Source organism: Grampus griseus, assembly GCF_964374135.1.
Source record: "Grampus griseus genome assembly, chromosome: 5".
Taxonomy (NCBI): Eukaryota; Metazoa; Chordata; class Mammalia; order Artiodactyla; family Delphinidae; genus Grampus; species Grampus griseus.
Genome location: NC_138998.1, coordinates 69,998,355 through 70,021,458, shown reverse-complemented (window position 1 = coordinate 70,021,458; position 23,104 = coordinate 69,998,355). Strand labels below are relative to the sequence as shown.

The following is a 23,104-nucleotide window of genomic DNA, read 5'->3' as shown; positions in this document are numbered from 1 at the left end:
GCGGAGGAGGGCACCACGTTGTGGGTGTGAAGGCCTGGTTGGGACACGCCGCTTGGGGGGAAGGCGAGTGTGTTGGGTTTGAGAGTGAGATGGTGGTCCAGCCCTTTCAGAAAGTACGGGAGATGGTGAGATCGAAGGTAGGGGTATTGGCAGGGCGCTTGATGGGTTTGTGCGGGTGCTGACTGAGGAATCTTCATTTTGTCCTTAGCCACGGAGTAGTGGAGCTCCTGGCCAGTCACCGCATTAAGCTAAGTGAGGCCCAGAGAGGAAAAGTGACTTATGACTTGCTTAAGGCCTCTCACTTTGACTCTAGAAAAACCCGGGGCCCTTTCTCCAGTACCTCCATGGCCGCTCTCTTTAGAGCCTTTCCTTCTCCCCACATCATTCGCAAAGTTAGGTTCTGGTGGATATGTGACCTCTTTTTTTTTTGCGGGGGGCGGGAGGAGGGGGAGCGGAGGGAATCTGACTGGGGATTGACAGTAGTAATTCAGAGCTTCCCAGTTTGGAAAGCTTTTGTGACAGGTGTTTATCATTTCCTCTTCCCACAGATCTGACAGAAACATCCTTGGATCTTGGTGTCTGGACATAGGAGGTATGAATCACTCAGATAATTAACTACTTTTTCATCAGTGTTTTAGAGCTGTATTGAATGGTTACATTAGTGTAAAATGAATGGGTATGGAGTTGTAAACCTAGAAACAGAAACCTATGTTTCCTACATGATTCCAAACGAAATGAGTAGAACGTTTATGTATGTAATGACTATTTTAGATCTATGAATCAGGAAGTTAGAATTTTTCAAAAATCTAAGAAATGCAGGGACGTTTAAGATAATTGCAAAATGAATACTTTTCTAAAGACTTTGTTGCTAAAGTGAAGGTGTTCTGATTTGATTGTCTTTTGAAGGGCGATTACTTAGTTAAAAATGCTCTACGGGGCTTCCCTGGTGGCGCAGTGGTTGAGAGTACGCCTGCCAATGCATGGGACACGGGTTCATGCCCTGGTCCGGGAAGATCCCACATGCTGCGGAGCGGCTAGGCCCGTGAGCTGTGGCCGCTGAGCCTACGCGTCTGGAGCCTGTGCTCCTCAACAGGAGAGGCCACAACAGTGAGAGGCCCGCGTACCACAGAAAAAAAAAAAAAAAAGCTCTACCTTTGCTTAGAATTCAGCCTTTTAGTACCAAGGCACATTTATTAATTTTGTTTCACTGGAATATATGTGGTATTCTTTTCTTAGGAGGATTGTTGCTTTGCTGAATAGGCTACAGTTGCCAAAATAAATGTATGCGGGCATCCCATTCTGGTTTAGCGACCCTTTTTAAAGGCAAGTCAGTTCCTGGAAGTTGCTTGAAATAGTAAGCCTATTATTAATAATTGTTAAGAAAGTTTACTTTTGCTGCTATCCTTGTTTTTGCATTATCCACCATTAAAGCAGATGAGGATGAGACGGCTAAGTGAGATTTTTGAACATTATTAGAACAGCAAAGCCTGTTTTTGGTCAGGGGATTGGATAGGAAGAATGTTGACATTGGTTGGTTGCGTTATTTCCTAAGTAGTACAATTACAAAAAAATAAAAATATTAAGTAGCAATAAAGTTGACAGGCTTCACTTTGACTCTGTGTTCAAATTATGTAGTAAGAGGGCAGAGTTCTTCGTCCAGGCTGACCAGGAAGCTTTATTTGGGGTAGCTTTGGTTGTTAAAGTTTTAATTTACAACTGATTTGAGATAAATAGGATAAATTCCTATATAGATAGGAAAATAGTTTCACAGTAGTTAAAACAAAACTCTATAACCTGAATGTCTAAATAGTATTTTCTGATGAGTTTTCTACTTGGTTCTGCTTATTAGTTATTGGAACTAAAATCCTTCTGTTGGTTTAGTTAGCCCTAAATAGTTATTTCATTTAGGTAACATCAGTTTCCCATCTGTTGTATTTCGAGTATGGATTCTTATGTGGATAATAATGTGTGTTTGCTGCTACAGAATATTGTAGTAGAAGAAGCATGAACTTGGGAATCAGACCTGAGTTTGATCTGACTTTCTTAACTAGCTATTGACTTTGACCAGTGCTGATAGTTATTGAGTAAGCTTACTGTATACTATGCTTTGAATTAAACATGATGTGAATTGTCTCATTTAAACCCCATTTTACAGATGGGGAAACTGAGGTTCAGAGATGTTAAGTTGCTGAAAGTCACATGCAGCTAATCCGGTAAACCTAAAAATAGAAACCTCTATGTCACATACAGTAACAGAGCTAGGATTCTGGCTGTGTTGAAAGTCCCTTATACTGTTGCTTAACTTCCCTGTTCTGCTTTTTCTTTTTTTTTTTTCAATTAACAAAGGAGAATACTAGTACTTACGTCAGAGAGTTTTGAGGATTAGCTGAGAGCATATGTAAAGAAAGGAGCACTCTTCCTGGCACATAGTAAATATTCCTTTCCCCCTTCCATTCCATATACTGAATCAGGGCTGTGCTTGTTTAGCATGGTGGTTTTGTAACCACTGTGAATATAAGGTTTTAAATGTGAATATACTTTATTGCTGAAATGGATAGCAGTCCTAGGAAGTGGGCAATGATGAATGATAATGGGGCATGCTGTGGAGTTTTGTCTTTAGTTTTTGTATTTTTTCCCACTGGTCTAGGTGATGGTGGAAATAGGAACTTCATGCTTGTGAATGACAATGAGGTGGTGGTTGTAGTTTCTAAAATCTTAGAAGACAGAAGTAGAATTTCAAAATGATATTGATTACTTGGTTCATCTAAAGCTGGCTTTTGTTCACTGGTATACTGGGTAACCTAAGCAGGGGACCTTGTGAACAGACCCTAAGTTGAATAGGAGTTAGCAGCTTATCACTAACTGGACAACATTCTTAAAACAACTCACAGTGGTATGCTAAAGGAAGATAATCTAGTGTCTGATGTCTACCTGGTACATAACCAGAAGGTTTGTTCCAGTGATGGAATGTGTTCTGAATGTGCTGTATAGCTCATCTGGTTAAATCTGGATCTAAGAGTTAGCTGATGGGATTTAGTCTTTGGTTTTAGAACATAGTTTTTCTGTGTGAAATGAAGCCAACTGGCCTGTTGGAGAGAGTAAATCTGTAGTCATCAAAACCGTATTCTAATTAACCCACTGAACTAGTCCAGGTAACAAGCAAGAAGCAAGGAAATTATCATTACAGTCTTACTTGAATGTTGTTGATCTTCGTATTTTGAGAGTAGAGAAATGAGAGAGGATCAGGATTGGGCTACATATTTTAAGATTTAGGTTAAAAAGTAAAAGGTTCTAGGCTTATTTAATCTGGAGAAAAGTATGTATCAATTACAAGGTAGAATGTCCTGAAGTTAATGGTAACTAGTAATTATAAAAATTGAGTTAAAAACATTAAAAACATATTAGATTAAAAATAGAGGTAATGTGAAATGTTATGAATAAATGGTAACTGGAAAAAACGATCACTGTTATAATGGTGAGTTGAAAATGATTTTTTGGTCCTCAGTAAGAAGGGAGAAAAGTGGAATGAAGGAAAGGGAGAGTTGTCCAAATAATCAAATATCTGAGACAGAGGAAAGTTGAGGATGAGGATTGCTGAAGAGTTTCCAGAGAGCTATCCCAACACCAGGCCTCATAATATCTTCAACCCACAGGCTTGTATTGGGACCTTTGCTAGGTCTGAGATTGTAAAATATTAACTCAAATAGCAAACTTTGAGGCTGTCCAAATTAAAAAAGGACTTATGTACCTTATGTATGTGTCTCCCCAAGGGAAGGGTCCACATAGATTTATGAAAATGGAGCTTCTCAGAGGCACGTATCTTTGAAGTTACAGGTGAAAATGCATCTTTTATCTTATCTATCACCAAAGGCCACTAATGCTAGTATGAGCTGGGAATGCAGGAAGAAATTAGTACCCTGTGTTTGAAGTCTGTTTTTTTGTATGTAAGATGGGGTGAATGAAGTGAGTTGTAATTAATCTTTTTTTTTTGTAATTAATCTCTTAATCAAAATTTCTCTCTTGTTGACTCTTTCACTTACTCGCTGTGGATCTTGCTTTTAAATAACCCGTTGAGGGAATTCCCTGGAGGTCCAGTGGTTAAGACTCTGAGCTTCCACTGCCCGGGGCCCGGGTTCGATCCCTGGTCGGGGAACTAAGATCCCACAAGCAGCACAGCGTGACCAAAAAAATATATATATATCCAATGACACTCAGATACTAGTTAGATTAGAAGCATAATTTCCAGGAAAGGTGAGTTAACTATAAAGTAGAATTTCTTGATTACATGATGTGGAACACGCTGAAATTATTAATAAAATTTATTTATATCTGTTGTTGGGTGATGAGGTGAAAGACAGGTCTGCCTCAGTGATAGCAAGCTAGATTAATTGACTGCTATTTTTTTGTTGTTTTTTAATTTTTTCACAAAGGAGTTTATGAGTTGGACATTGAAATAAGGAGGTATGAAATTGGAAAATAATAATGCTGAGTGGTTGTAGGTTATTTAGACTAGCCCCTTCTTTTTATAGAAAAGGAAACTGATGTCTGGAGAGGTAAGTGACAGCATGTTGGTAAAGGAGAAGCTTTCTATTAGTTGGGTGTTCTTTTCACCATTGTCTTTAGTTTGTACTCTGTAGTAATGGCACATCTCAAAACTCAATGTATGTTTTGTGGGGTGTTTTTTTTTTTTCTTATTGAGAACCAACTTTAAAGGATTGATTTTGATCACTTGACAGACTTCTATTACATTTTTAGTTTATTTTAAAATAAGTCATGGAACAGCTCCCACATGTGTCTAGCATGGCTTCTTTACAGCATCCCTATTGCTCTCTTTTTCCTATTTGTAAAGTAGGATGAAAAATATGTTAGTAACTTACTTTGATATATAAAAGACAAGTATTTTGGTTCCTAATTCTTTCTGATCTAAACAGCTGAGTAAAATGAAATCCCCTTTTATGTAGGGGCTTTGGGCCTACATTCTCATTTAAGATAAAAATCCTGTGAAGTCAAAATTACCCATGAAAAAGTCATTTAGGAAGGCACCAGTTTGAAAACTGGTTAACTGACATATGGTTTTTCAATTCTCACAGCTAGTTTTTTTTTCAGCTATTAGTATAGGTTACTTTTTTCTGGAATCATAATCGGTTATGTGCTTTGGATTGACCAAGGAACACCAGATTTAGTCTCCGTTGCTTGCTCACTCTGGGACAAGGATGTGAGGGCAAGCGTCCTGCCGCCATTATTTAGAGTATTTTTCTCTCTTGTTTTTCTTTTTTCTTGCAGCACAGATAGTTGAATTGTAATTAAATCCATATGTGATGTGATTCCACAGTGTGAATAATGGAGAAAGAAATTAGGTGTTTAGGAAAATCTGCTATTTCCCTAGGGTTATACTGGGTGTTTTATACCACACAAAAAACCTAGCATAATTAAAGGGCTAAGTAATAAAGTTGGGATTATTGGGGCACTGTTGGTACTTTTTATAATTCTAGATGGATATTCAGCTACTATCAGTGTTTTTTGTTTTTGTTTGTTTTGTTTTTTTTGTTTTGGCTGTGTTGTGTCTTTGTTGCTGCTCGCTGGCTCTCTCTAGTTGCCGCGAGTGGGGGCTATTCTTTGTTGCGGTGCGCAGGCTTCTCATGGCGGTGGCTTCTCTTGTTGTGGAGCACGGGCTCTAGGCGCGCGGGCTTCAGTAGTTGTGGCACATGGGCTTAGTTGCTTCGTGACATGTGGGATCTTCCTGGACCAGGGCCCGAACCCGTGTCCCCTGTATTGGCAGGTGGATTCTTAACGACTACGCCACCAGGGAAGCCCTGACTATCAGTGTTTTTAAGAGTTAATGTCTCCTTACTGCTAGCAAGATTTGCCTTATTTAAAAACAACTCTGTAAGTTGTTAATGTTTTCCATGAAATTTAAAGTATTTGAACTTAAATATCGCTCTGGGGATAGCACAGTAAGAAAACACCAGTCGTTAAAGAAATGTTATGGTGACTAAAGATTTAACAGTCCTGTGCCCTGGGAGAGGGCATGTGTATTGGTTAAAATGTGGCCTCAGAGCCATATACAAGTGATTTTGAATTCTAGCCTCATCACTTACTAGCTCTGTAGTCCCTTAACCCTATTTAGCTTCTTCATTGGCTGAATGGAGGTAATAAAACATAGAGAACTGTGAGGATAAGAGGCTCAGTAATTGGTAAATTACTATTATTTATTAGTTTAATAACATTTAACATATTCAAAACAAGTCACACTCCTGTGTGTATCTGTGTGTCGTGAGAGAGTGTGTGTGTGGGTTGTGATTGAGGATTGCTTTTTCTCAACTGGAGCAGCAGGCAATAATGACATACTGTTTAATTCCGGCTTTTATAGCAAAAATACCATGATTTTGCATCTTTGGTAGTGACATCCTATAAAGCTCAAGATGTTAATTTCATGGGTCTCTAATGTACATTTGATGTGTATTTTTATCTTGATGTTTCTGGGTGTGTTTGCAGTCTCTTTTTCCCCCATCCTCTGTGTTAATGTTACCTGTTGTCTCTCTCCCTGGCTGCATTATAAAATTTAAAAATATGTTTATTTAATAGGATTTTATGTTTCCTTTTTTTTTTTTTTTTGCGGTATGCGGGCCTCTCACTGTTGTTGCCTCTCCCGTTGCGAAGCATGGGCTCCGGATGCGCAGGCTCAGCGGCCATGGCTCACGGGCCCAGCCGCTCCGCGGCATGTGGGATCTTCCCAGACCGGGGCACAAACCCGTGTCCCCTGCGTTGGCAGGTGGACTCTTAACCACTGCGCCACCAGGGAAGCCCTATTTTCCCTTATTTTCATTTAGAAATTCTGGTTAGTGAAATGTGTCTACATCTTTTCTTTAAAAAGAAGTCTTGAAATTTTGTTTTACTTCTCTGGCCTTTGGATTGATTAGATGTAGTCACTGGTTCTTTGTAGACCAAATATTTTTTCCTTATTGTTTTCCCAAGCACCTGAGATGGAGTTCTTACTTACATGCTAATTATCATAATATAATTCAGTTTACTAAGTGAAATGTAAAGTACTGCAGGCAAGTAACCTGAGTAGCACTTAATTATTTGAAACACTAGTCTAGCAAATTGTTAGTTAAAATAGATTTTTATTCCATGGGTCCTATATAAAAATATACTTTTTATAGTTATCACCACTGTCTTAGAGTTAGTTGTTGAATAATTTTGAGCTAATCTACAGTTGTTTTCTGTTCAGTTTTTGGTGAGAAGAGTAGAAAAACTGCTTAATTTTGTCAGGTTCAAAAGCATCTTAATGTGTGTTTTCTCAAAATCCTTTCTAATCTCTGGTGCAGCCCATACCTTTCCCCATGTTACTTTAAAAGTTGTGCCAATTACCAATTGTTGTAGTGCGTAAGAGTTGTGAGTTTTATAGGCAGTAAGGAAGGAGGCTGGGTTAGGGCCACTTAGTTGAGCCCTAAGATTGTGTTGGCACATCTAACTATTGGATACTTTTTTAGTTCCTGTCTGTGCCAAGCACAGGGCTAGATGCTGGGTATATGTTGATGAGTGAGTTCTGCCTTCTTGGAGGTAAACAGTCTAGCAAGGGAACACAGAACTGCTGCTTTGCACACCATTCACATTGTATTCTTTGGGAATGTGGCCTCTTGGCACGTCCTTGGGTCTCTTTCAGTAGAGAAAAGTTCAGAATCTCCATCACGTACAAGTTAATCCATATCTTTATCAAACAAGGTCTTTCATCATAACTTGATTCTGTTCCATCTTTTTCAGCTCCATTTTCAGCCATTCCCCAGAGGCCATCCTGTGCTCCAGCTAGTTCAAGTAACTTGTATTCCTAACATTTTCTGGGATTTCTCACCTTAGCACTTCTGCATATGGTAATTCCTCTACTTGGATTCCATCTCTCTCTTATTTCCCCTTTTTACTGCTTGTTTGCTTGATGAACTTCACACCCGTCAGGTCTTAGATCAAGGGAGAGTTCTTCTCTGAAGACTCTTTTGTCCCTTGCCTGCCTCTTCCTCCCTCCCTGTGCCTCTCCGTGCTCCCAGTGCTCGCATGCTACTTACTTTACTGCAGTGTGCAACCGCTTTGATAGGTTTGTTTACTTGTCTAGCCTAGGTTTGGCTTCTTGAGGTTAGAAATTTAATCTTTGTAATCTCCAACATTTAGCACGTACTTGGCACGTGTAGACAATGACATTGTAACAAATGATTTTTTATGAAATAGGAAGTAGTGATAAACCATACTGATTCTTTCTAGAATGCTAATTTAATAATTACAGATTTATTTTGAAATATTAAGGGTACTTGGGCAACATCTTGGTTTTCTCAATTAATTTGCCTTTTCCTAAATCAAACAATGGTCTAGGGTTGGATTTTAAGATATTACTTGGTTAGAATAGAGGCATTGTTTTTTTTTGTTTTGTTTTTTTGTTTGTTTGTTTTTGCGGTACGTGGGCCTCTCACTGTTGTGGCTTCTCCCGTTGCGGAGGCTCCGAACGCGCAGGCTCAGCGGCCATGGCTCACGGGCCCAGCCGCTCCGCGGCATGTGGGATCTTCCCGTACCGGGGCACAAACCTGTGTCCCCTGCATTGGCAGGTGGACTCTGAACCACTGTGCCACCAGGGAAGCCCTAGAGGCACTGTTTTAAGTTCATCGGTGACCGTGTTGGTGAGACTTTCTGTCCATAATAATGAAAAACTGACCGTCACTGGTCTCTAAAGCAAATAAAACTTTTCAACCCAAAAAGAATGGGTGATCCGTAGGATTGCCATAGCACCAGCTCCATCTGTCTCTGCTAGTAGTGCCCACTGCTGCTCCTGGGAAGCAGGGAGACTCAGTCAGGAGGACTCCCAGATTTGTATGGGCCAGCCTCTCTGAGTGGTAGAACTGTAATGCCCACTCCCTGTATCTCCTTCATGCTTAAAGAAAAAATATTTTGGGGACTTCCCTGGCTGTCCAGTGGTTAGGACTCCACGCTTCCACTGCAGGGGGGCATGGGTTCAACCCCTGGTCAGGGAACTAAGATCCTGCATGCTTCATGGTGCAGCCCAAAATAAATAAGTAACTAAATAAATTGTTGCCTAGAGATTCATCTTGGATTTGCCAGCTTTGAGAAGCTGTAACCCATTTATGTATTAACTTCTGAACAGAATAACTCTTGATGAACTGGACGAGGAAGTAGTTGATACTGATGAGCATAGTCTTGTGGCGGCGGTTGTATAGAGTTAGGTGAGGTCACTAAGGACCTGGGGAGAGGGTATTGGGAGAGTCAGGAAAGCGAAAGGGGCATAAGGATGAGATGTGGGAGTGGGGCAAAAACAAAATTTACTTTGTTGTGAAATTTTGCCCAGAAAAAGGAAAGATTTTACCCCTTCCTCACACTCACCTCCTGTCTTGCCCTGTCTGATTCAGTCAGCTATGTTGCTGGGTGCTGGCCTGCTTCCCAACTTTAAGTCTGTTTTTAGTCTGTAAGCCCAATATTGTGAGACAAGTGCTGACTGCTCTGACACGTGTAGAGGAGGGACAGAGGTGGGACAAGTCTGCTGCGGGGTGGAAGGGACAATCAAAGCTTAGTAGAGAAAATAACTGACCAGGGGCTGGAAGGACTCACAGGAGCTCTTCAGCCAGCCTAAATTAGGGAACGGCATTCTTAGCAGAAGGAACGATGTATGTAAAAGAATGGAATCAGGAATCAGTAGGACTCTTTGAGGAACTGCAAGTTGTGTTCTGTATAGATGGGACGTAAGGTTTGTAGGAGGTGAATAATAACCTTTGATGAATGGAAGGTGGTGTTGACAACTAGGCAGGGCCAGGTTCTGAAGGATTTTATGTCTCCCAGTTAGTTGTGACTTTGTCCTTGGAGCCCAGTTGGGTCTGTCTTTTGCACCAGTTTCCCATGGTAGGCAAACACATAATAGTATCGTGTGTTGTAAGACTTTCCAAAGTCTTCCTGGTAAGAGGGCTACTTAACTTTGTTTAATGCAGTACTTTTCTTCAATTTATATGAGCAGTCAATGCCTTTAAAATTTTTTTATTTTGGGGCTTCCCTGGTGGCGCAGTGGTTGGGAGTCCGCCTGCTGATGCAGGGGACGCGGGTTTGTGCCCCGGTCCGGGAGAATCCCACGTGCTGCGAAGCGGCTGGGCTCGTGAGCCATGGCTGCTGGGCCTGCACGTCTGGGGCCTGTGCTCCGCGGCGGGAGAGGCCACGGCGGTGAGAGGCCCACGTACCGCCAAAAAAAAAAATTATTTTGGAGGGACTTGTACCAGTTGGGAAATGATGCTGCAGACAATAGGAAGCCCTTGAAATTTTAAGCAGAGAGAAACGATCACATCAGGTTCGTATATTGATTAGAATGAGGGAGACTGGAGAGGGGGTCAGGACCCAAGGTGAGGCATGCCAGTGCAGGTAGGGTGGGGTGAGGTGGGTTTGAGAAAGGTAGGAATGATAAGACTTAGTGCCCAGATGGATGTAGAAGGTGTGGGATAGGAAGGAGTCTAGGATGACTTCCAATTTCCTAGCATGGCTTTTTAGGCAAGTCCTATTCGTTAAAGGAGTATAGGGAATTGGTAGTGGCAGCAGCAGGTGAGAGGGCAGGTTTTTGGAAGAAAGTTGAAACAAGCCATTTGAATTAGCTGTCTGCAAACATGGACTGTAGATGTTTGAATCCGTGGGTCTGGAACTCCTGAGAGAGCAGTGCTGACAATACTGATTGGTGGTTGCCACTGTAGATGGGCCAGTGGTGCCACCCTTTGCCCATGATATTGTTACAGAGAGAGGAGCATGGAGGAATTAATAGTTAAGAAGTAGGCAGAGGAAGTAGAGGCTTGGGGAATATTAATAATTAAGAAGTGGACAGAGGAGGTAGAGGCTTGGTAACCTGGCTACCTGCCTCAACACCCAGGCTAGTGTAATAAGAAGTAGATCAGCAGCATTGTGAGAGGTAAAAAGGTCATTTGCGGGCTGTCTTAGGAACCTACGCTGTTTTCCGTATGAAAGCGTGTATTTCAAGTACACGCTGCTTTCAAATGAAGTTGTGGAAAATGGATGGTGCTGTCTACATTAATTTGTTGGCAAGGCTTTTCGGTATAATGTCACCCCATGCTTGACTTTCTAGGGAAGGTGAAAAATGCTAATCTTAGTTAAGTGAAGATTATTTTTTTTCCTGTTTTTAAAAGACAGTATTGATTGAAAACTGGTAAATGATAATATTTTGTAAACTAAAAATCCCTTTTCAAATGTCAGTCACTATTATTACGGTTGACATAGTACCCAAATACATTGATTTTTTTTTTTAATCCTGAATAGTGGATTATAGAATGACCATAGGAAATGAGGAAGTTTAGATTTCTGTGATGGTTGTACCATGAGTAAGGCCATTATCCTCTTCAGTAGTAACTTAAAGTTCTGTATTATTGAAATATTTGCTGAATGAAAATGTTAAGGCCTTTATACTTCCTTTCTATGCTGAATCAGCATGAGTAGGTTTCAAATTGGGGAAAAGGAGTAAAGTGGAAAAAAATTCACGTAACTGAAAAAAATTGATCCAAGTGCCTATCAGTTGTAAGTGGAAATTTGCAGGATTGTACTTTTTGTACAGAATGGTTTCCTGGTGATTTTGTGCTTCTTTGAGGTTGAGCCTTTATAATGTTTGGAAAAATGAAATGTGAACCATACTGTAGTATAGATCATGAGTAAAACTAATTTTGTTTTTTTGTAAGCATAATACAATAATCCTGAAGTGACATATGCTGAGTTAGTGAAGAAAAATTATTTTGGAGTTTGTTGTTATAAGAAAAATGAACATATCTGTAGTCTATGTGTGACTCCTTAACATACTGAAGATTTAGAAGTATAATTCTCCGGAAAGTTCTTCTGTTCTTCCTTTTTCCTTCTCTACCTTTCCCTATCCCCCCACCCCTTCTGATCCTAGTTCTTCCTTTCCACTCTGCTGCTCTATTTTGATACTTTTCTGTGCAAATGATTACTTCTTGTTTCAGTATGCAACTACAGTGTAATCTTTTTGAATATTTTTAATAATCAATTTAAACTCAGCATTGTACTGCCAATAATGCACTTTACTCAACTGAAATGACAATGCTATAACCAGTTGACACCAACTTTGAGTGTGTGCATGCATTGATCACTGCGTCACCATGGTTACCTGTCAACTGCAGCAGTAAGATTTCATCTATAAGTTATATCCCAATTTTAACTATGCTAAAATGTGGAAAATACGAGTCTTAGAATTAATGAATGTTTAAATTTCAAAGACCATCTTTTAAATTGCTGATTGAAATGTCAAACAAGTTATTAGGGATTGGATTAATAGCATTACATTTTAGAAGAAATAGTCACTAATTTGCATTAAAATGGAAGAAACATTCACGTATATGTTGCTTAACAAAAACCCTTACCTTACCTCTGAAAAGTGTAACTTTTTTTTAGTTGAAGTATAGTTGATGTACAATATTATATGTTACAGATGTACAATATGGTGATTCAATATAGTGATTATACTTCATTTATAGTTATTATAAAACATTGGCTATATTCCCCATGTTATACAATATACCCTTGTAACTTACTTTATACGTAATAATTTGTACCTCTTAATCCCTTACCCCTAAACGTGTAACTTTTAGTTTGGGGACTTAGGCACAAACAAACAATTTGGTTTATTTATACAGTTGTTATTAGAACTCTTTTTTAAAATAAATAAATAAATTAGGCTGCGTTGGGTCTTAGTTGCGGCACATGGGATCTTCGTTGCGGTGCACGGGCTTTTTGTTGTGGCACGTGGGTTGCAGAGCGCACAGCCTCAGTAGTTGTGGCACATGGGCTCTCTAGTTGTGGCTCGTGGGCTTAGTTGCCCTGCGGCATGTGGGATCTTAGTTCCCCAACCAGGGTTGACCAGGGATCGAAACCCGTGTCCCCTGCATTGGAAGGTGAATTCTTAACCACTGGACCCTGTTACTAGAACTCTTGATTTGTCAATTCTTATTGTATTAAATGCCCATGGCACACAATTTCTTTTGTGCGTGTTTTAAAATACTCTCATTTGTTTCAGCTAGCCTTGGTTGTTTGTAGGTACCCACTTCCACCCCTAAAGAAAAAAAAAAAGCACAAAACATTTATAGTCTATTTCATAAGTCTAACAATGCAGAGAGGAATTTGAAGAAACTGTTAGTAGTAACATACATGTATAGGTACATGTGACATGGATTTCTAATTGGGATTGTTGGATCAAAGTATGTAGGAAGTTTAAATTTTTGTATACTGTCAGTTGGTTTTCCAAAAAGCTAGTACAGATGCACTCTTAACAGCAGTGTATAAAGGTGCTCTTTTTTGTGTGTGTGTGCCAATTTAATAGGCAAATAATGTTTTATCACGTAATTTCATACTTTACCTCATCTTGTTTTCTAATAGGATCATGTGCTCTTTAATTGTTACTGTTTTCCCCCTCCCTGGTTCTATAGCATTGTAAGATCCCTAAATTCTAGTTTCAGATGATTGTGAATTTGGCAGTAATCTTTATAAAGGGAATAATATACCTGCCTTTCCCTCCCATTATCATGTTTTATGTTTATTGCCATGTCTTATTTTTCCATTGAGACACATGAAATAGAATTTCTATTATAGGCAACTCCTACTTTCTCTTATTAGTATTTCCATTGGTACTAAAAAAAACTATATAAAATTTCTTACCTTTAATCATTCTTGATCAGTGATTGCCTTGCTAAGGCTTGTGAAAACTGTCAGCCTCTTTTCTTACCAATGTTGGAACGTCACCTAGTGGTGAAAGAGTGCAAGAGAAGGCTGTATACACAGGCGATACTTGTGTAGCTCAGAAGCTTTCATGGTTGGAGTAAATCATGAGTTATTGGGTTGGCCAAAAAGTTCGTACGGGTTTTCTGTAAAATGTTACAGAAAAACCCAAACAAACTTTCTGGCCAACCCAGTATTACAACCGTCTCATTTTAGTGGAGAAGTTGAAACCAAGATGGGTGAAGGAACTTGCAAAATAGTTCGTGTTGAATTAATTGACATTTAAGAACAAATTGAAGCTGATTCTTGAGTTGTGTACTCTTTTCATTTGTTTTTGTTTTGTTTTTTTGTATTTTGGGATAAAGTTGTATATCTCCTACTGTTCCTAATATAGTAGTGAATATGTCATATATGCTCACTTAATACTTATAGTTGAATTAGTTTGATAAAATAATTTAGAATTTGCTGTTGCTTATGCTGTATCACTGGCTAGTACTTTTCCTCAGTGGAGCCAAAATATGGAGGAGACAGAAAAATAAAAATAGCTAACTGTAGCTTTCTTGAAATATGCTTGTTAAAGGAGCCTTCAAAATGGTACTTTACCTTGTCTGGGGTAAAATAACAATAAGAGTGCATCCAGGCAAAGAGAGTGGAATGGTCTGATAGAGACCATCTGGAGGGTCCTACAAGTTCAGGCCCACAGTTGGCCACGTGTGGTAGAATTAGAATTCTGTACATATGCTCAGTCTTCTTCCTTTACTTTCTTCTTTAACTATTTAAAAATATTATTGCATATAGATGGTGAAAGCATTCAAAGAGCACGAAAGTCTCCCTCATTCCCATCCTGACACACTGTTACCCCTGATAGTTACGTCACCAATTTACAGCTATATTCATCCTTTGGTTGTCTTAGGGGTGGGTGCCAGTTTTCTTTTGAGGCCTTTTTGGTTCTGCCAGTTTTGAATATTCACTCTTTAGGACTGGTCTTATCATAGTGAGCCTTTCTACTGCTTTCAGTTGTCTGCTGTAGCATTTTTCATAATAGATGGTAAGATTTTGAAATCAATCTAGCAATTATAATACTTTCATAACTCTCAGTCCTTGAGTATGGAGTTTTAGAAAGTCACATACATGAGGAAGGTTTAAGGGGAAGTATAAAAGTTTTAAGTTCAAAGTAAGTTGAATAAATGAAAAAAATCTCTCATTCATATTAAGTAGACAAACTTAATTATGCTGTATATAAATTATATATTTTACTCATTTCCTTTTTTTAATAATGAGAATAAAGCATAGATACCATTTGTCAGTCCAAAGGTACCTTCTCCCAGTTTTTACTGATTAAATACTATACAATTGACTGTAATACTCAAAGCCATTATTTTGTCTAATGATAGTCTTACCACATGGTGTTTCTCTGAATAAATGGGTTGATTTCTTTCTTTAAATAGCGAATATAATAAAAGTGATAAAAATGTATGCATGTATGTTATAGTGTAGGTTAGGTTATGACTCTTAATGTTCTTGAATTGACCCTAAGACAGAAAATTGCATTATCTTTCCTAATTATAACTTATTTTGTTACAGCTATCACATTGTTTTATAACTTACAAAAAAAATAATTTTACAAAGACTGCATTTTACAAATGTAAATACAGTTTTAGTTTGGTGTATATTGGATACAATGGTCTTCCTTAAGCCTAAACACAGAAACAAAAGCATGTATTATAAGAGAAAGTTCAAGATGGGAAGTGATAAAATGGGTATTGAGTAGAGCTTTGTTAAGATTTAGCTGGTATCCTCGTAAAATTTCCATGTATTCATTAAATTATATTATGTCATTCTTATTGTTAGGAGCTGACTTGAAGTGTTAAGTTTTGCCCTCATAAAGTTGTCACAATTTGGTTACTGTTGTTGGGAGATTGAGATTTTGTCATTCTTTTTACACAAATATTTGTATAGATACTAAAATTAAGGTTGGACAGTGAGTAGAGTTAGGATTTTATATTAATAGGGCATATTTCAGTTGTAAAGGTAGAACGCTTTTGAATTGCAGAAAGTCATCTTAATTGCTGTGGATGCTACAAATTTGACAATGAAATAATATTGATTGAAATATTGATGAAATAATACAGAATGCTGGCTTTGCTGTTTATACTTCAGAATCTTTGAAACACCCTTTGTTTTGTGGTTCTGAAAGATGTGTTTATCAAATCTTTATTTAACATGTATAGGTATGTTTAATTCTCAGGAAAAAACCTAGAACTACAAAATAAAGTGGGATGATTCATTTTGTTTTTCAACAATACAAGGTGGCCCAAAAGTTTTAGTGCAGTTTTAATTTTTAAAACTTAAGAAGTACATGTTCCAAACTTAAAAAAATATCATTTGAGAATTTTTAATACTTATTTAGTTTTGCAAATATTGAATAGTACATTTTTAATTTAATTTTGTGTGTGTGTGTGTGTGGTACGCGGGCCTCTCACTGCTGTGGCCTCTCCCGTTGCGGAGCACAGGCTCCGGACGCGCAGGCTCAGTGGCCACAGCTCACGGGCCCAGCCACTCCGCGGCATGTGGGATCTTCCCGGACCAGGGCACGAACCCGTGTCCCCTGCATTGGCAGGCGGACTCTCAACCACTGCGCCACCAGGGAAGCCCTAATTTTATTTTTTTAACTTCAGTTTCCCTGAAGTTGGCAAATACCACCAGAAGTAAAAAATTAAATTAAAAATATTGATTCAGAATTTGCTTGAGGTTTTACTTGAGTGGCAGATCATTCATTCCCTAATTCACCTCATAAAATTACCTACTTTGGAAATCTAAGCACATACATTGAGTATCCTCAAAGAAAACCCTCCACATATAATACTATAATATTGTTACAGCTTGTGCGAAACTCAGGTTTGAAGCAAAGATGCCTTAGGTGTGGGGATTCTATGCTTGTTAAGTCCAGCTCATCTTGTTTTAGGAAATGAGATCTGACTCTTAACCCTAGGTTTAAGACTGTACCTTAAATGGTTCTTAGTAATTACATAATATGAAAAAATGAGTTAACTTTCACAAAAATTAGCATTAGATTTTGTGTGATTTATTCCTGATAGCTTCACTTTGTCCTGTGCTGCTGTTTTTACTCACACAAAAAAATCAGGTTCATTGTAAATGCAAGGAAGGGTTTGGTTAAGCACAATAGCCTATAAGCTGCTTGCTATTTAGATAACATCAAGGCTCAGTCATGCACCGTGGAATTGGGACTTCAGTATGCTAGCTAGATATGATTTATTCACGTAATAGGAGCTCTGCAGTGACAGTCAGATGGCAGAAGGTATGTCTTCTGAAAACCCATTTAAAATTGGAGCATTAAAAAATCCTAAATTTTAATGTCTTAGTCATTTTGAAAACAGTTCAAAAAGAACCCAAACAAGTATGTGGCAGAAAATTGTCATTTGAGTGGATTTTTATGCTTAGTTTCATTTTATTTTTGTTATTAAGAGCCGGCTTTTGAAAGCTCTGCTAATATCAACAGTTGGAAGGAATGATGATACAGTGCTATTGGTAAGAAAAATTTCTTTGTTTTTTATGATCTAGAAATTGACTTGATTAAAAAGCACATGCCCTCAAGCAAACCACCGGAAGTTATACTTCTGTAAGTTAAATGGATTTTAGAAGTTCGATATTAATGTTTTAAATATCTAATTGGGTAAATGGTAGGATAGTATTTAATATGTATTTTCATCTTGATAAGTAATATATTTTGAAATATGTTATATAGATTTTTATCTTCATGATGTCATAAAAATGTTAAGGGCTTTCTATATATGTACATGTTTTTAAAATTTATACATTTATGATATGTATATGTTTTAAATGTAAGCTGTTGCAGTTGTCTCACTGGGTTTTACTAAAAGTTTATGTGACGAGTGAATTCTTAGTAATTTCCTATGAAGTATAATATGTTTATAGAGAACAATAATTGGTGACTTTTAGAGCAACTTTTAATTTGAATTACTTAAATTATTTTTAACATTTCATCTTTGGTAAAGTTTGGTAAGACTTAAGAACTTTGCCTTAAAAAGTAGAACTTTGCCTCAAAAAGTAAGTTAAATTTCAGAGAAATAACACTTATAAAAAGAGTAATGAGATAATACGGTCAAGAATTGTATTTAGAAAAGTATGAACATAGATTGTTGTAGGCAGTGCACCATGTGTAATGGCTCATTTAAAAATAATTTGAGTATTTTTTTGTTGTGGTCAGTTTTTACCTGTAGAAGATGAGATGAAAATATAGTTATCTTGGACTAATTTGAACTCTGTCAAGAGATATTTGGGGAAAAGATTTTAAATAGTTATGAGCATATGGAATTAAGGAAAACATTGAATTTTAATGATAGTTCTTTTTCTAAAATTATGAAAAGCATGCTTATTTATCTGCAAATATATTCTACATTGAAAACTTAGAATTTACAGAAGTGGGGAAGTACATCTATATTTCTAGGCAATGGATGAAAGACAAGAGTGAAGAAGAGTTAGATTCAAAACCCAGGGGTAAGAGTTTATGGATAATACCTGAACATAATAGGTTGAGTCGGTAGATTTGGGACTCAGAGTCCTCAAGATTCATATCCCTTTGTGCCAGGAATGACTATCCTCTGAAAATTTTCTTTTATTTTCACTTCAGATGGGTGAATTTTTTTTTTAATTCAAGTATATTGATTTACAGTGTTGGGTTAATTTCTGCTGTATAAAAAGTGATTCAATTGTGTGTGTGTGTGTGTGTGTGTGTGTATATATATATATATACATATATATATATATATATATATACACACACATTCTTTTTCATATTTTTTCCATTTTGGTTTATCACAGGGTATTGAATATAGTTCCCTGTGCTATACAGTAGGACCTTGTTTATCCATTCTATATATGATAGTTTGCATCTGCTAATCCCAAACTCCCAATCCATCCCTCCCACACACCCTCTCCCCCTTGGCAACCACAAGTCCATTCACTGTGTCTCTGAATCTGTTTCATAGATAAGTTCATTTGTGTCATATTTTAGCAAATGGATGGCTTTTATTTATTTAAGAAAACTTTTCCATTATGGACAATTTATACATATTAAAGAGTAGAAAGATGAGTATAATGAACTCTCATGGACCATCACTCAGCTTTTTTTTTCTTTTTTTCATTTTAATTTTTTTCCTTCACTCAGCTTTTAAGTCAGCTTTAGCAGTTATCAACTCACAGCCATCCCCTGACTGATAAAGATTTTTTTTTTAAGTTTTTTTATTGGGAAGTAAGTTCAAACCTGCAGAAAAGTTGGTTTGTTTGTATAAAGTTGCTTGTTGGTTCCTTGATTATCCTTCTGATATCTGCATAATCTATAGCGATGTCTCCTGTTCTATTCCTGATATTGATAATTTGTGCCCCCCCCCTTTGAGTTTAACTAGAAATGATCAATTTTATTAATGTCAAAGAACCAGATTTTGGTTTCATTGATTTTTTCATCATTTTTCTGTTTTTTAAAATTTCATTTATTTCTTCTCTGAGTTTTAGTCTTTCCCTTAAGTGCCTACACTGGGTATAACTTGCTGTTCTTTTTCTACTTTCTTAAGAGCATTGTAAGAGTGTACTTTCATTTCTCCATGTTCTTTGTGCTTTTGCTGTGTATAGTTACCCTCTTAGTTACCATTTCTGGTGCTCATCAATCCTTTGTGGAGATCCTTATTACCATTGGTTATCTTTTTTTCCCCCATCTGAGGAATTCTCTTAACAATTTTTTTTTTTTAAATAGTGTAGGTTCACTGCTGGTGAATTTTTCCCAGCTTTTGTATCTGAAGAAGACTTTTATTTCACCTTTGATTTGGGAAGATATTTTTGCTGGGTATAGAATTCTCAGAATAGTTTCTTTTTCTCAGTACTTCAGAGATGTTGCCCTACTGTCTTTTCGCCTGCATTGTTTTTAAGCAAGAAATTTAATGTCATTTTTATTTATTTTCCTTTGTATGTGACATGTCTTTTTTCTCTGGCTTCTTTCAAGATACATATATATATATATATACACACACACACACATATATACACACACATATATATATACATATACACACACATATATATACATGTATATATATACGTGTGTGTGTGTGTGTGTGTATGTATATATATATTTATATATATAACCCATTTTTCATCATGGGTTTTGATGATGGTATGCCTTGGTTTAATTTCTTATGTTCTTTGGTTAGTGTTAGTTGGACTTCTTGGATCCGTGGGTTTATAGTTTTTCATCTAATCTGGAAATTTTGGGGCCATTATAGAATTACATATTTTTTATTCCCTCCTGCCTTACATGTATATCAGGGTGCTTGAGATTGTCACACAGCTTACTGATGCTGTTATGTTAGCTTTTTTTCCCCTCTAGTCTTTTTTCTCGCCATTTTTCATTTTGGATATTTCTATTACTATGTCTTCAAGTTCATTGATTATTTTTGTGTAATATCGAATCTGCTGTTAATCCCATCTAGTGTGTTTTTCATATCAGACATTGTACTTTTTATTTTATGTTTGATTTGGTTCTTTTTTATATTTTTCATGTCTCTGCTTCACATGATCAGTCTTTCCTCTTGCTTTTTGAACATATGAACTATAGTGGGGACAGTGTCAGGGCAGAGTTCCTTTGCAGTCATTTTAATGTCCTTGTCTACCAGTTCTATTATCTCTGTCAGTTCAAGGTCCTCTTCTGTCCTTTGATTTTTCTCATTGTGGGTCATATTTTCTTGCTTCTTTGCAAGCCTGTTAAGTTTTTTTGTTTTTATTTATTTATTTATTTATTGCGGTACGTGGGCCTCTCACTGTTGTGGCCTCTCCCGTTGCGGAGCACAGGCTCTGGACGCACAGGCTCAGCAACCATGGCTCACAGGCCCAACTGCTCCGCGGCATGTGGGATCTTCCCGGACCGGGGCACGAACCCGTGTCCCCTGCATCAGCAGGCGGACTCTCAACCACTGCGCCACCAGGGAAGCCCAAGCCTGTTAAGTTTTAATTGGATATCAGACATTGTAACTGGATATTTTGTAGTCCTGTAAATCTCCTTGGACTGTGTTCTGTGAAGCAGTTAAGTTACTTGGAAACAATTTTATTCTTTCAAGTCTTAAAAGTTTTGTTAGGCAGGAACAGAGTAGCTTTTAGTTTCAGGTTAATTTGAACCCACTACTGAAGCAAAACCCTCTGAGTACTCCGCCTGATTTCATGCAGCTAATGAGGTTTTCCCACTGATTGGTGGGAACAGGTACTCTGCCCAGCCCTGTGTGAGCCCTGATGCGTTTTTCCCCTTAAACCTTTTGGGTGGATTTTCCCCTGGTCTTGGTAGTTTCCTCACACACAAGTGCTGATCAGTATTCAGCTGAAGACTTGAGAAGGGACCACTTTGCAGATTTTCAGTGTTCCTTCTCTGTACATACCTCTTCTCTGGTAATCTGCCCTGCAAACCCAGTCACTTTGGTGCCTCCCCAGACTCCCAGCTTCATCTCTTCAACTCAGGAAGATTGCGGGGCTCCCCCTGGGTTTCCTGTCCTACATTTTTTTTTTTTTTTGCATCCTGTAAATTATTCAGTTTGTAAACTGGGACAATTGTAGAGCTCACCCATTTTTGTATCAGTTTCTTTCATTGACGTCCAGCTCCTTGAAGGCTATATAGTTTTATATATTTTATTCATTTTGTTGTTTTAGTTAGGAGGGCTAGTCTTGGTTGGAAGCAGAAGTCTCTCCACTTAAGAATTTGAAGAGGTTCTTCCCCTCGAGAAACATATTTTAGGTGGTGGTGGGAAATGGGGATCAGAATTATATGTTTTGGTTGTTAAAAATGAGTGGTAAATCCTGAGTGATGATCCTGAGACACAGTCCAGAGCTTAAGGAAGAACCACGGATTAAAGGTTAAGAACCCCAGACTGGATTCTTTAGTGGGGACAGTGTCAGGGCAGAGTTCCTTTGCCTTATTACCCTTTGAAGGTAGGCATGTGCACATTTGAAACCTTGCAGGATTGGACTAAACCTTACAGGTTCAGGCAACAACAGCTGATCTTTTCTACAGGGAAAGAGGTTGGACTTGCTAATTCTCCCCCAAAGTCTGTAGCAGCAGGTGTATAGCCCTTGAGAATAACTGCTGCCTCAAGTTGTATTGGTTTGATGGAACAGTCTTACAATGGTGGGATGACTCTAGTACTATACTTTTCAGGGCTCTAACAGTACCCTAGACTGAGAAGAAATTGTTACTAAATTGCCTAAAAGGTTTTGTATGATAATGTGTCTTGTTTTCCTCTGAGAAACAAGATATCTCTGAGTCTTCTTTTCCAAGATGGCACTGAGTCCAATATATTGTGTGTGTATGTGTGTGTTTGTAATCAAACTCTTGCATTTTATTTCTGTGGAAAGCCCTGACTCTACCTAGCCCTAACCCCGTCTTCAGGGCTACCAGAAAGTAGAGAAACTTTGCCCATTCAGGAGGCATCAATATTTTTTATTGGTCATTTTGTTGATGACGTAAATCAGGAGATTTCAGTAGTCTTATGGGGGGGGGATTAACTTGAAATCCTGCAGTTGGTTTTACTTTGCTATTAATTCATATCATGTAAACATTACATGTGGCTATTGCTGTCTTAGCACAAATTCTTTATCAGGTCATTCATTCAGCAAGTATTTTTTGAGTGCCTACCATGTGTCAGACTTGTGCTATACACCATATAGATGAGTGGAGGTATGGCGTCTGGAATGAGGGGGTAATATTCCCACTGTGTTCTGCAGAGATCAGCCTAGTCTAAAGCAGTGGCTCTCAAACTCTTTGGGCTCAGGGCTCAGACCCTTTTACATTCTTGAAAACTGTTGTGAACCCTAAGGAGCTTTTGTTTATGTGTTATACCTGTTATCGCCACATTAGTTTTTATAGATCTTTAAGAATATTAATTTAATAGAACAGTTATAGATACTACATGTTAAGTAACATATTTTCCAAAAATATATATATTTTCCAGAAGCAAAAAAAAAACCGAGAAAACTGGCATTGTTTTACATTTTGCAACTCTCTTTAATGTGTGGCTGAATGTCTAATATTTGAATTTAATCTGTTTTTTTAATACAGGAAAAAGATTTTTGTCAGTGGGCTCAATGAATTTTTTCCTACACAAGCATTATGGGTAGTCAGGAACAATAAGATTGCTCAGTGGACTTGGCATCAGAATGACATAGTCAGTTGAGTGGTCTCCAATAGAGGTACACCTGCCTTAGAGATTAACCCAGCAATTGCCATACATGTGATAGGTGCTCAGTAGATGAGTCTGGGGAATGAAAA

The 23,104-nt window shown here is 37.9% G+C and overlaps 1 protein-coding gene across 5 annotated transcripts in view; it reads left to right on the top strand.

The window, feature by feature from the left end:
* The first annotated feature begins 574 nt into the window (after positions 1-574).
* The window catches only part of ATP13A3 (ATPase 13A3), a 79,548-nt gene continuing 57,018 nt past the window's right edge, over positions 575-23,104 (top strand). For all 5 annotated transcript variants that reach the window (XR_014296832.1, XR_014296833.1, XM_082655687.1 and 2 more), the window contains exon 1: positions 575-592. The gene's annotated coding sequence lies outside the window, so the exon portion shown is untranslated. The remainder of the gene's footprint in view (positions 593-23,104) is intronic.